This window comes from Diceros bicornis, chromosome 26, assembly GCF_020826845.1.
Source record: "Diceros bicornis minor isolate mBicDic1 chromosome 26, mDicBic1.mat.cur, whole genome shotgun sequence".
NCBI classification, from domain to species: domain Eukaryota; kingdom Metazoa; phylum Chordata; class Mammalia; order Perissodactyla; family Rhinocerotidae; genus Diceros; species Diceros bicornis.
In genome coordinates this window covers 31,256,832-31,270,696 of record NC_080765.1, presented here as the reverse complement: position 1 = coordinate 31,270,696, position 13,865 = coordinate 31,256,832, and the positions used below count along the sequence as shown (strand labels likewise).

At 44.3% G+C, this 13,865-nt stretch overlaps 1 pseudogene; it reads right to left on the bottom strand.

The window, feature by feature from the left end:
- Positions 1-1,650: 1,650 nt before the first annotated feature.
- LOC131422014 (acyl-coenzyme A synthetase ACSM2A, mitochondrial-like) lies at positions 1,651-13,217 on the bottom strand (annotated as a pseudogene).
- Between the last annotated feature and the right edge of the window lie 648 nt (positions 13,218-13,865).

The following is a 13,865-nucleotide window of genomic DNA, read 5'->3' as shown; positions in this document are numbered from 1 at the left end:
AGAAAGTTTTATAACCACCTACCCCAGTTTACCTAATCAAAAACCGAGACCTCATCATTCAGTGCCTCCTTTCCCTTAATCCCATCTGCCTTATTTAGTCACTAAGTCATCAAGTTCCAAGGAGAAGGAATTCTTCTAAGAATTTCTCAAACTCTCCTTTAATACATTCACCACTCAGCTACCAAGGTAATCATTTAGAAATGCATTGACTGATGCATTTCTAAATGTTGACTGAGTTCATTACTCTCCAGATGAAGTCCCAACTCTTTAACATGTGATATAATGGCCACCCCTTCTGTCATTTCACAACTGGAACCTGATGTAGAAATAATATTGAACGTTAACTGAAATGACTCCCCTTCTCCAGGGTAAGTTCCTCTTTCTATCTACAGATAATTGCAGCCAGCCTAGGACTTTTACTAGACTAAAAAGGCTTTTACTAGATGAGGACAGGAGGGATGAGGTGGTCTATCTTTGTCTCATCCTGAAAAAGACAAGAGGTGGTGATTTCATTGTAGTCGTAGTAAGCCAATCTTTCAGCCAATCTGAAAAACACTGGCTGAATATTGTGACTGCTTTATACAAACCATTTGGAGAAGGGGATGGAGCAGAGAGAGGAGAGCAAGATCTTATTCTTCAGGTAGGTCATAGACTTCCCCTAAAGGTATGGGTTCCCATCATCAATCATTCCTGCGCCTGGAGAAGGTGAGGAGAGTGTGGACTGGGCACTGAGTAAAGGGATGTGACCAGAAACATTCTTGCTATAAAATAAAGATAGCAGTGCAAGTGTTAAGATGAGCAATCTGCTAGATTTTAAATTCTTGGAAGCTCCCATAAGAGGACCAGCTCTGCTTAAATCCTGAAATGAATCCTACAGAGACTCTGCTGTCCAAAGGAGCAGTCCCTAAACGTGGCCTCCTCTGAAAGGCTGGAAGCCCTTGCCACGACTCCACTGTCCTTCCCCACATTTGCAAGTTCTTCCACTTCACAGCCCTGCCATGAGCCTTCTCAGGAGTTCTGCCAGGGGACCCCTTAGCCATAGAAGGATATAAGGTAAAAGAGTGGAGAGGAGGAGGCAAGAAGTCCTGAGAGTCCTGAGAAGAAGCACTGGGAAAGGAGTTGGGGGGAAGGATTCCCCAGGTAGTTTGGGTAAGCGGTATAGTGTAGAGCAATGTGAATCCACATCGTGCTCACAGGGCCCCAAGAGTTCCAAGAAGGTCTCTCAGTGGGTGAGGTGGGGTGCTGGCGGGTTCCTCTCCCCACCCCTCAATTCAATCTGAGCAGCTTAGTACAGTGCCTGCATGTTCGATAAACTCAGGTCTCTGGGGAAACATTACCCCATTACAGGAGACTTTCCTGACCACCATACCTGAAACACCAGCCCCTCATCCCTCCTCACCCCATCTCACCTGCTTGACTTCTCTCCACAGAACTTCTCACCATCTGCCATGTCATACATTTATTAGTTTATGTCTCTCTCCCGACTCCCACTAGAATGTCATCTCCGTGAGAGCAGGAACTTTGCCTGTTTTGTTTCTGCTGAATTGTCAACACCTATCCCAAGGTAGGTGCTCAATAAATATTCACTGAATAAGTGCATGATAAATGGTGGCTCATGTTTTTATTATCAAAGAGCCTTTCGAAGCCCATTCACCAGCCCATGGTTCTAGGAGCAGGGACCATTTCTGTCTGGCCATAGGATTCTCAGATGTCCAGTCCTGCCTGGGCCCTCGAGCTCTCCAGAGTGGCTGGAAGGAGAATCTCCCCTCCGCCGAAGCAGTTCTGTAGATGTGGGAACTTGTACCTGAAAACAGAAGAGAGGTAAGTGTTCCCCCTGAGCTTCCCTGGAACCAAACTCTGCCTAGAGCTGGATTCCAGGTGCTTTGACGATGAAGTTAGCTTCATGGGGCTAACCATGCTCGGAGTGCCAGATAGAAAGCATGTGTGTATGTGGGGGAGGCAGGAGGAGGCACCAATAGACCAGAGGCTCTTTCCAACCCCCAAAGCCCCATCACCTGGAAAGATCCTGTTGAACCAACATCCAGTAAATGATGGGGGCTCCTACCACATTGTTGACTGGGTAGCTGGACAGGGCCTGGAGGGAGAGAGCCAGCTGACACTGCCCATCAGGTCAGATGATGAACTAACTGGTAGGCACAGTGGTTATGAGAAAGAGCTATGGAGGTGGGCTCTGGATTTAAATCCTAGCTTCTTTGCTGTGTCTATTTCAGGCCACATGAGCCCCAGTTCTCATTCACCCTCAAGCCAAAAATGATAGAGAAATGACCACCTATCATTATAGAGAAAAGGTCCAGGACTAATTTGAAACATTTTTGTCAGATCCTGGCTGCCAATTTAATGACTTGCCCCTGGAAGTCACCTCTAGACACACCTCTAGAATTATGTAAACCCCCAGTCACCAAGGGAAACAGATCACCCGTTGTCACAAACCGACTGTGTCATCTTGGTTAAGTCCCTTAACCTCCTGGGACTAGCTTTATAATAGATTAATTCCAGCCCTATTATCCCAAAAATATTTTTGGGACATAATTCAGGTAGAAAACTGCTTTGAAAAGTTAAAATCGCATATAGACAATTCAGAAGAAGTGCTACTAAAAAACAGCCAGTACTGAATACTTGCCAGGCCCTGTGCTATCTCATTGAATTCTCACAATAACCTCACAGCTCCTTATCACTCCCATCTTAAAGAGGGGAAACTGTGATTCAGAGAGTTGAGTAACTTGCACAACCAGCAAGTAGTGGAACCAGTATTTGCATCCTGTACTCTTAACTGTTACGTAACACCAGCCCCATCCCATGCTCTGCTTTGTGCAGAATTTATTACAAAGAATGGTTTAGGCAAAAATGTCTAGAAAAAATGATTAACATTAGTGCATGATGTAATTATTTCCTCTGGGTGCTCTCGATGAACTGGTACAAGCTATGAAAGTCATCCCATTTCCCTTATTGCCTTGCCTTACAGAAAAATCAACATAGAATTACCTACTTATTTGTTGTACTTCTTACTTTCCTTAGTCTCCCCCTCCCACTTCTCCTGTATTTTCCTAACAGAGCTTATAATTTTACATCTGTTTTCATGTTGGTGTTTTTTTCTATTTTGGGGGCTTAACAAAAGCCACTTCAAATCCATTTTGGAGGGAGGCAGAGTAAGAATATGTTTAAAACAGAGAATGACGAATCATCTGAAGAGAATCTCCTAAGAGAACCCAGACCATGCCTGATCTTTTGACCTTTAAGGATGTCATCCATGCCTCAGTTTGCTCCTGGGGTCTCGGTTGCCAGCCAAACAGAAGTCTGGGTGGGCCATCAACTGCTACAGAGACCTGGAGGCCCCAGGATGTCAGTGACCCAACTTCCTATCATAAATAGAGTCCAACGTAGGGCATGACTTTGCAGGCAAAATGAGCCCATTTCCATTGCTTTCTTGCCCCAGGGTAATGTAGTTTATAGATTTCATTTAATGGCTACCCCATCAAGTTCCGCTAGAAAAACTCCTATTTATTCTTCAAAAGTTCTCATGGATAATAGCCCCAAACTGGAAATAACACTGATGTCCATCAACAATAGGACGGAAAAAGAAATTGTGATAGATCCACAGAATGGAACACTATACAGTAACTGAAGAGAACAAACTTCTAACACATGCAACAATATGGACAGTATTCACAGAGAATATGTCTAGTGAAAGAAGCCAGACACAAAAGATTACATATTGTATGATTCCAATTATATGAAGCTTAAGAAGAGGCTAAATTAATCTGGTGGTAGAGGTCAAAAGAGTGATTAACTTATGAAGAGGTGTGGACAATGGCCTGAGGGGGGATGAGCACTGTCTACCGTGGTGGGAATGTCTCATGTCTTGATCTGGTGGGGGTTACATGGGTGTCTTCTATGGACTGAATGTCGTGTTCCCCGCAATTGATGTTGAAGTCCAACTCCCCATGTGATGATGTTTGGAGGTGGGGCCTTTGGGAGATAATTAGGTTTAGATGAGGTCACGAGAGTGGGGCTTCCATGAAGGGATTAGTGTCTTGATAAGAAGAGGAAAAGACACCAGAGTTCACTCACTCCACCGTGTGGGGACACAGGGAAAAGGCAGCTTTCTGTAAGCCAAGAAGAGAGTTGTCACCAGGAACCCAACCATGCTGGCACCCTGATCTCAGACTCTCAGCCTCCAGAACTATGAGAAATAAATGTCTGTTGTTTAAGCCACTCAGTCTATGGCATTTCAGCAGTTTGAGCTGACTAATAAAGTGTCTATCACGCATAAATTATTTTCAATCTATACACTTAAGATGACTGCACTCTATGCACACACACACATACAAACACACATACACATACAGATGGCACCACCTCCAATATTCCATTCCTGTCTTTTACACTTGATTCACCACCATCTATCTGATACTTGACACCAGGGCAAGAGACCATTGAATATGTGTTGAGTGAATGAACGACCCATGATGCCTGTCTCCTGAATATATTCCTTTTATCTGTAAATGGATCTGTCTCTTTCCCTGGACCATGAGCTCTATGAGGGCAGGGACCATTTCCATCTCACTTAGTGAACACTGTCCATCTGTGTGACAAGGGTTAGTCAAAATTAGATGAATTGAAAGAAACTGTAATAAATTGGAATGTGCAAACCTTGGCCTCACTCTGACCATCTTTTGCAAATTGGATCCTCTCTTACCTTTAGAATGACCAGTGGGTCAGACTTTGGTAAGAGATGGATAAATGTGCATGCTCCTGACATCCAGGGTTCCAGAAATGAGGCCAAGAGGTTCACTATCCAAGCTGTGTCTGAGATGGTCCATATTATGTCAGAGGCTTTCAGGTCTATCCACACGCTGAGAACAAAAAGGAAACACATGTACATATATGTGAGTGCAAGCTGGGGTGAGTGGAACATGAGTGTGTGCGTACGTGTGGGGAGGGGTAGGAGTATGTGAACAGGTCCGTGTGGACCTGAGTGTGTTTGTGTATGTTTGTAGGAGTGTGTGTAAGTGTGAGCAGGCAGGGAGAAGGAGAGGTTTTCTATCCACACATCCTGTATCAAGAAGGGGCAAGTATTCACAAGGTGTGACCCCAGCTCCCATGACTTAGGTAATTGGGTCTCACTCATTTTATCCCCAGAACGTAGTACAGTTTTGGCATGTGGTAACCACCCAGGAAACATCTACTAATGGAAGCTATCTAAGTGAATATTCTAACAAGAGGTCTTGCTAAGTTCAAGTTTGGCTGGGTAGATCTTTGGTTCTCTTTTCTTGAAGAATAATGAATTTCCTGAGCACAGCTGCGGGTCTAGTACAGGGCAAAACTTGTTCCCTTTCTTCAGGCTAGAATAAAAGGTATTAGGCCTGTCTTAAAGCAAAAATGATTTAGGCCAGACATGAAGAACTTTCTTGTGGCTGGGAATCTCCATAGTATGTGTCCCTTGCTGAAGATGATTAATGCTTTCAGCTCTGTAGGGAAATTGGGTCATAGCCTATTAGGACCAAATTTTGGAGGGGCTGGGAATTGAGTATCTTAGTTACTTTGAAGTGATTTATCTTCCCATCTTTTAGAAACTGCATTTTACTATAGCTCTACTACTAAATAATTTCTATTAAAAATTTATTTTTTTGCTACCACAGGCTCACAGGTGGGACGTTTAAGTTTTTGAGGTTTTTTGCATTAAAATATTTTTCCAGTTTTAATAATAAAATTAACATGGTAAGCAGGATCCACTGAAAAAGACCCTGAAGATCTCCTGTTATTATTGCATGACAAACTTGGCGTGGTATTTCCTGATTCCACTGACAGGGTTGCTGTAGAGTGGAAGGACATTCTGAATCATGAGATCTGAGATCCAGAAATTCTGAGACCTCAGTTCATCTAATTAACCCAGTTACAGATTCTACTTCAATGGATTTGAAAAGTAATTTGCTGCTGACAAAAAGGCCCTCTCGGAATCTGTAGCATCAAAGCAAATTACAGGCATCCAAAGGACAAGATACAGAGCAGTCTGGGGAGAAACGCATATAAACTTTACGTTCATCATTCAGTCTAGTAGACACGTGGCTCAAAGCACTGAAGAGATGTTGAGATCCCATGTTATCTGAAACAGAAATGTCCCACCAGAGGTCACTGGATACCCAGCTTGCTAAGCCATGCTCCCTCGTGTCCCCCTTCCCAACCGTCTATCTCAGAAGCATCAGATGGTAGCCTGCCCCAGTAGAGCTGGATTTGTGCTCCGGCAAGTCTCAAGGCCTGGTCGTGTAGTTCTCTGTAAAGAAAGAGCTCTTCTTAACCAGCATCCATCTTGGTCTTGATGCGCAGGCTTGAGTGGGAGTGTTGTGCCATCTTGGGAAGGTCACTGGTCCCGCTGGTGAAGTCGATGGCAGCTGCTTCTTGGCTTCCAGTCTCCACACAGCGATGTGTGGTAGATGCTTCTCTGACAGAGACACAGACTGTCACCTTCTCAGATCTGCCCTGGACACCAGATGTCCTGGTGACTCATCTCTTCCCACCTTCCCCCAGGCTGGCAAGGGCAAGTCAGCCAACCCACTTCAGAGGGGGGCTGATGAAAGGTTAAGATGATGAGATTCTGAGTCACTCAGACTTGGGCTTGAAAAACACTCGGGTTTGGCACTTTGTTAACTGTGTAACTTTGGACCATTTATTTAACTTCTCTGAGTCTCACTTCCCATATCTGTGAAATGGGATCAACAATACCTGTCTGTTTTATTGAGTTATTGAGAAAGTTAACCATAATATGAAGGAAATGAGCAAGAACTCAATAAATGTTGATCTGATTGTTGTTGGGAGCCCTAGCATGACACCAGGTATGACTTAATGGTGAACAGAAGGTGCTCAGTTAGTATGAATTTTCCCAATACACCCTCTTCCATTCCCATGAAACATCCGCACGTCTCCCAGAAATCTCCTCCAGGGTCCTGATTTGGAGTCTCAAAACTGGTCTCACGTTGTCTACTTCTCTGACAGTTGTCTTAAAGACCATGACATTAGAAAAGCTTTCATTCTCCCTGGGGGTTTCCTGAGGTATGTGTCTCTAGTGGAGGGATTTCAGACATGTGACAGGGAAACGCATTCTTCCAGCCAGTCCTGCTATCGATGGCTGGAAGGGCACACAGAGTCCTCTGTCTTTGAAGCAGCCTGGCTTAAGGATACAGAAGGTGGGAAGAGGAGCCTGGAAACTCAGTATTCAGCCTGCTCTTCTGTTTTGCCTCATACACTCTTGGCCTTACCTCTGATTCCAGCAATGGTTGCAGTGAACAGCTCTGGGTGAGTTTCAACACATGTGGTGTTGCTTCTAGTGTGGATCATGGATGATTCACTTTGTGCCCCAGGGCTTCTCTGTTGCCACCATGGCATGGGACTCTGAGCCTGCTCTGCATGCATGTGCAGCCCAGAAGTGTGAGGTAGATAATGCCCTCCAGTGCAACTCTACACCACTGGGGATCAGGTGCTGACAGGTCAATACTCAGTCCTTTAGTGGACAATCCTGAGAGGCATTCTGTGTGCTCCTCAGAAACTTCCTGCAGATCAAGCCCCACTTATCCCTGCAGTGACTCAATAATAAACTCTTGTATTAGCTTTTCCTTCTTCCCTTCTTCACTCTCCCCAGTCCCACACTCTGCTCCCTGGACCTCCCCAATAAAGCCCCTGCACAGAAGTGCTTGGTTCAGCTTCCACTTTTGGTGAAAACTCAGGCTAAGACATGTAGATACTCAACACAGTAGTGTCTTGAGGTCCAGCCACCCATTCCAGCTTTTTTCAGACACCAGTAGCTTTGTTTTCAGAGAAGGGCAATCAGGTGCCACGGTGTCCACTGCCTGGGCCACTTTGTCCCCAGCCATGATGGCCCTGGCCTTGGACACCTGTGCCCTATAGAGAACATCTTTGGCTTTCATCTAGATAGTACTGGGCATGAAGACAAGGCCTGGAGAAGCCAAATGGCTTAGAGAGAACTGGAAGGGAGGATTGTCTTCTTCCCCCAGAGAAGACCGATGTAAACAGCCAGTGGGGAGTAAATGGAGGAGGGGAGATTGGGTAGTCATGACCAATGGGAGTATCAATAACAAGGGGACCAAGGATCAGAGAGTGGTTTGAACCCAACTTTCCCTGGGTTGTCAGAGCTGTAAGGGGTCCACTGAGACTAAGGAGAGAAATTGAGTTGCCTAATGTCACACCATTGACAGTCTAAGGCCAACACAACCTCCCCCCATCCCAAATGCCCTGCAGGAGTTTCCCGTATCCAGACTCACACAGTCACTAAAACAAGGGAAGGCGCCTGGAACCGTCCGTGGTCCTGCAGCACCGTGGTGCTCTAGGTCCCGACTGTTTCTCCCAAACCTGGGACCTTGAATGCACTTTCTTAGCCAAGAGTGCACTTAGTTTTTCTTTGTTTTTTTTTCTATCTTGATGAAGCTCTTGTGATTTTGTTTTGTTCTTCCAGAGAATAACTAGATTTATGTTTCTTTTACCTTTTATGAAGCTGATTTCACATGTTCCTCCTGTTAAATAGCTCTTACCCCTGGCTCATTTCTTCCCATTCTCAACACTTCAGGAACCATAGAAAAAATACTTTATTGATAAAAAATGCGAAGTGTCATCTGAGCCTTCAGTGAGTTGTAATCTTTTTGCTGGTGGAGTGTCTTGTAAAAAACACATCTGTGATACAATAAAGTGAAGCACAAAAAAATGAGGTATGCCTGTAATTTGACATATATGTATATTGTGAAATGAACGCCACAGTAGATTAGCATCCATCACCACATATAATTACAATTCTTTTTATTATGATGAGGACTCCTAAGATCTACTCTGTTAGCAACTTTCAAATATACAATACGGTATTGTTAACTATAGTCCTCGTGCTGTACATACATCCCCAAGACTTATTTATCTTATAACTAGAACTTCTCATCCCTTCTTGAACATCACCACGGGTACCCCCAACTCAACAGTTACCAAATTGAACTTGTCATCTTTCCCCAACACCCCCATGCCTGCTTCACCCTGTGTCCCTCACTCCGGTGAAAGAGAGCCACATCCACCCAGTTGTCTAAGTGTCTGTGACTTCTCCATCTCCCTGGCCTCTTCCTCTACCATACGTCATTCATCAGAAAATCCTGCTATCAGTTTCTTCCTCATTGTCTCCTAAATCCATCCACTCATCTCCACCTCCACCACCCCAGCCAAGTTGAAGCCACCATCATCCCTCGTCTCCCATCTGGGTTTCTCACCCCCATTCTTGTCCTCCTTCATCCTATTGCCTACGTACCACCCAGAGTGACCTTGTACAAACAGAAAATGAGCACATCACTCAATCCGTCCACGGTTTTCCATTCCTCACTGGATAAGGGCCAGAACGCTTACCACGGCCCCTAGGGTCTGCAGTTCAGCGCCCACCCACCTTTCCAGGCCCATTTGCCACCCTTCCTCCTCACTGCCTGGACTCCAGGCACACAGACGTCCTTGCAGCTTCTCACATAATTTTTAGGCTTCTCTCCCCTCTGCGTTCCCTCTGCTTGGAGCACTCCTCCCTGCCTCTTCTACTGGCCAAATCCTACTCATCCTTCAGATCTCAGCCCAAATTTAACTTCCACGAGACTTCCATGACCCCCTCAAATTAGTCAGTTCAAGTCTCTTTTATAGCAAGGATTGGTGAACTTTTTCTGCAAAGGGCTGAACAGTAAATATTTTAGGCTTTGTGGGCCAGACGCTCTCTGCTCAAGTCTGCCACTATCATGCAAAAGCAACCAGAGAACATGTGAGCAGGGCATGGCTGTGTTCCAATAAAACTTTACAAAAACAGGCTGTGGGCTGGATTTGGCCTGCAGGTCACAGTTTGCCAACTTTTCTTTAATAGATTCTTATAAAATTCTCATGTCATTTATCAAAATTGTGATTAAATAATTATGTGTGCAATTAATAGTTTAACAGCTATCTTTCTCCAAAGACCTGTAAGTCACATGAGTACATAGACCATGTTTTGTTCACCCTGTACTAGCAACCTCTAGCATAGCGCTTGGCACATGTTTTGCTTAAATAAGTGAAAGAAGGGTAGTATTTCCATATGAAGAGGGACGGCATGTTATGTGGAGGAGGCATCTTTTGGGAGTTGCATTTCTCTGCCATTAGTTTCCTTCACAAGGGAGACAGTGCCCAGCCCAGATGGTCAATTACCAACCTGCTTGCATGCAGCCCAGGGTCACCAGCCACCACTCAGACACTCGGGGCAGCACCACCGCCACATGGTCCCCACGCTGCAGGCCGCACGCCCCCAAGAGGACATCGGCCACCTGCTGGCTGAGTTCACGCAGTTGGCTGAAGTTCCGCATCATTTCATCCCCATCACTGCTCACCCACCACAGGGCTGGGCTGGGGGGCTGCTTGCCAGCCTGAAGAAAGAGAAGGCCTACTAATTAGGGTGGGCTGGTACGTGAGCATACAGAATAAATGCCAGTTTTGGGACTGCCCCATCAAGCTTAGTCAGCTTTTTAATCTCAGGACCCCTGCACATTCTTAAGAAGTATTAACAACTCTAAAGAATTTTTATTTTATATGGATTCTGTCATCAACATTTACTGTGCTAGAAATTAAAACTGAGAAGTTTTATAAATGTGTGCTTTTTAAAATAATGGTAATAAACCCATTATATACTACCACGAATAAGGTACATTTTGATAGAGGTGAGCATACCTTCCGAAACAAAAAAATAATGAGAAGAGAGGCATCATTTTACATGTTTGCAAATCTCTTTAATGTCTTCCTTAGCAGAAGACAGCTGGATTTTCTTTTCTGTTTCTGCACTTACTTTGTTGTAGGATCACCCATCATGGAGCCTCTGGAAAATGCCACTGTGCACTTGTGAGAGAAGGAAAGTAAGAAGGCAACTCTTCCCTTGGATTGATGTACTTATTTGTTTATTTCTTTCTCTCTGTGTTTATGTATTGATTTCTGTTTTCCTTTTTTATTGTGGTAAAACATGCATAACATAAAATTTACCATATTAACCACTTTTAAGTGTACCGTTCAGCGGCGTTAAGTACATTCACATTATTGGGCAACCATCACCCCTATCCATCTCCAGAATTTTTTCGTCATCCAAAACTGAAACTCTGTAGCCATTATACAATAACTCCCCAGTGTCACCTCCCCCCAGCCCCTGGCAACCACCATTCTACTTTCTGTCTCTGTGAATTTGACTACTCTAGGCACATCATGTAAATGGAATCACACAATATTTCTCCTTTTGTATCTGGCTTATTTCACAACATAATGTCTTCAAGGTTCATCTATGTTGTAGCATACATCAGAATTTCATTCTTCTTTAAGGTTGAATAATATTCCTTTGTATAGGTACATCAATTTTGTTTATCCATTCATCCATTGATGGACATTGGGCTGTTCCTACCTTTTGGCTATTGTGAATAATGATGAGCATGGATATACAGGTATCTCTTCAAGACTCTGCTTCCAATTCTTTGGGATATATAGCCAAGAGTGGAATTGCTGAATTATATGCTAATTATTTAAATTTTTAATTATTTAATTATTTTTAATTCTTTGAGGGACTGCCATATTGTTTTCCATAGAAGCTGTACCATTTTACATTCCCACCAGTGATGCACAAGGGTTCCAATTTGTCTTAGTTTTGTTTTGAAATAGTTTTGATTTCACGGGTTCCCCTGAATCTCTGGTATCCTCAGGGGTCCCCACATCATAGTTTGAGAGCAATAATGCAAAGTCAAAGAAAAATGTATTGGTAATTGTGTTATGTATTTCAAAATTCCTTTCCATGGGAGTTGTACCATTTTGCACTTTGACCAGTAAGGTGTGAGAGTGTCTATTTCTTCATAGCCTTGTCCACAGGCTATATTGTGAAACTTTTGTGTTTAACTAAACTGGTGAGTAAAAAATAGTATTTCAGTGAAGTTTTAATTTGCATTACTCTCCTTATGAGTGAGATGGGGCATTTTTTCTTACATTTAAGGGTCATTCGAGTTCACTCTTCTGTGAACTGTCCTTTCATCTACTTTGACAACTTTTATGTTGGGTTGTGTCTTTTCATTCTTGACTTCTAGGAGCTCTTTCTGTGTTAGGGATATTAACTCTTCTGCTGTGGTATGAGTTGAACATTTTTCCTCTGGTTGTCATTAGTTTTTTTATTTTGCTTACAGTGTTATTTGTCGATGGAGAGGTTTTTTGATGTTTATGTAGCAGATTTATTAAATCACTTCTTTTATGGATTCAGGATTTTGAGTCATGGTCGTAAAGGCCTTCCTCATTATTCCAAGGTCTTACTTTCATAGAAAAGTCAGAAATTTAAATTTTTATCTGAAATTTTTCAATTTTAAAATGTTGACCAAATTTTTTTAGGAGCACTCAGCACCACGAGCCATCTCCAGCCTAGAGGCCCAGCATTGGTGATTTCTGCACTAAGGTTGTGTCGTGGTGTTGGGACCACATGACAACACCATGGTTATGGCTCCCTTTGAGCGCCATTCTTCTAAGCCCATGCTGGCGGATCCACCTCTCTCCCCATCCCAGCCAAGATGAATCCTTCCACCCTCCATAAAAGTGCACAGAACTTCAAGTGAAGGAGTGGCGGGATCAGCAGTAAACGGGGTGGAATTTTAGAAGTCCAGGGCAGGAAAGGAAAATTAGGAATTTCCACATCACTCTCTTTCTCCGATGTCTCATGGTGGAGCCCTTTTAACAATCCCTGCCTAGTGGCCATCCTGCTTACACACCCTTGATGACAAGGACACATAACTTTCTGAGAAGACTGATGCAGTCTTTGGTCAGTGCTGATTTTCTCTTATTAAACCCAAATCCACTTCCCCTGTGACCCCAACACACTAGTCCTTGTTTCATTCTGGGAGGTCACAACAGAGAATGTGCAGTATGTGCAGGCAAACTGTGTGTCAGCTGCCCGGGGTTTTTGCTCCACTCTGCACCAGTCTCTTAGGCTCGTCTTGCTGCCAAGTTCATGCTCTGTTGCTCCCGCCCCGTGCTGCCTTCATGGAAGATAGACATCTTCATAGTTCATCCTAGTGCCTGACACATAAGTGCTCAATAAATATATATTGAATGAATGGGTGATTAATGAACTCAGCCAATTTGTCCAACTCTGTGCCTCTTCTCCACCCCATTACCTTCTCCATGCCAGACCAGTGATCCACCACATCACTAGCAAAGTTGAACCTGGCAGGGACTTCCTGGTGGAGTGAAGATTTCGTTACCAGCTCCTGGGCAGGAATATTGATTGCCTTTGTTCCTGCCGGTCCCTCTCTCTTTCCACGGCTGGCTCTTTCTCATTCTTCTGGCCTCACCTCCTCAGAGATGCCTCCTTCCCTGATCACCACCCAACTCCCATCCCCCTTTGACAACCCTTCTCCCAGACACCCCAGTCCCCTGCTTTTGTTGTGCTAAAGGCCCTGTTTCCTTTGCCCAGTGCTGCCTCCTCACTGAGACCTTGCAGATACTCCCTTTTGAGGACCCTAGAGATTGCAAACTTCTTTCCCCTGGGGATTTTCACTCGCCTCAATGGCCCTGACTTCTAAAGATTGGTTAGTGCCATCACGATGCACGGTCCCATAAGTCCATTCCTTGCAACAGTGCTCACCTTCCAAGTCCCTTCAGGAAGTCTGTCCAGGGATCTCTTGGTCCACCCTCCTCCTGAGCAGACAGCTCCAGAATCCTTGCAGCCTTGGAGGAGAGCACAGCTAATCAAGCAGACAGCTCCAGAATCCCTCCAGCCTTCAAGGAGAGCACGGCTAATCATTAACTGTGGACAAGCCAGATCCTTAGTTGGGGTAATGCCTGTC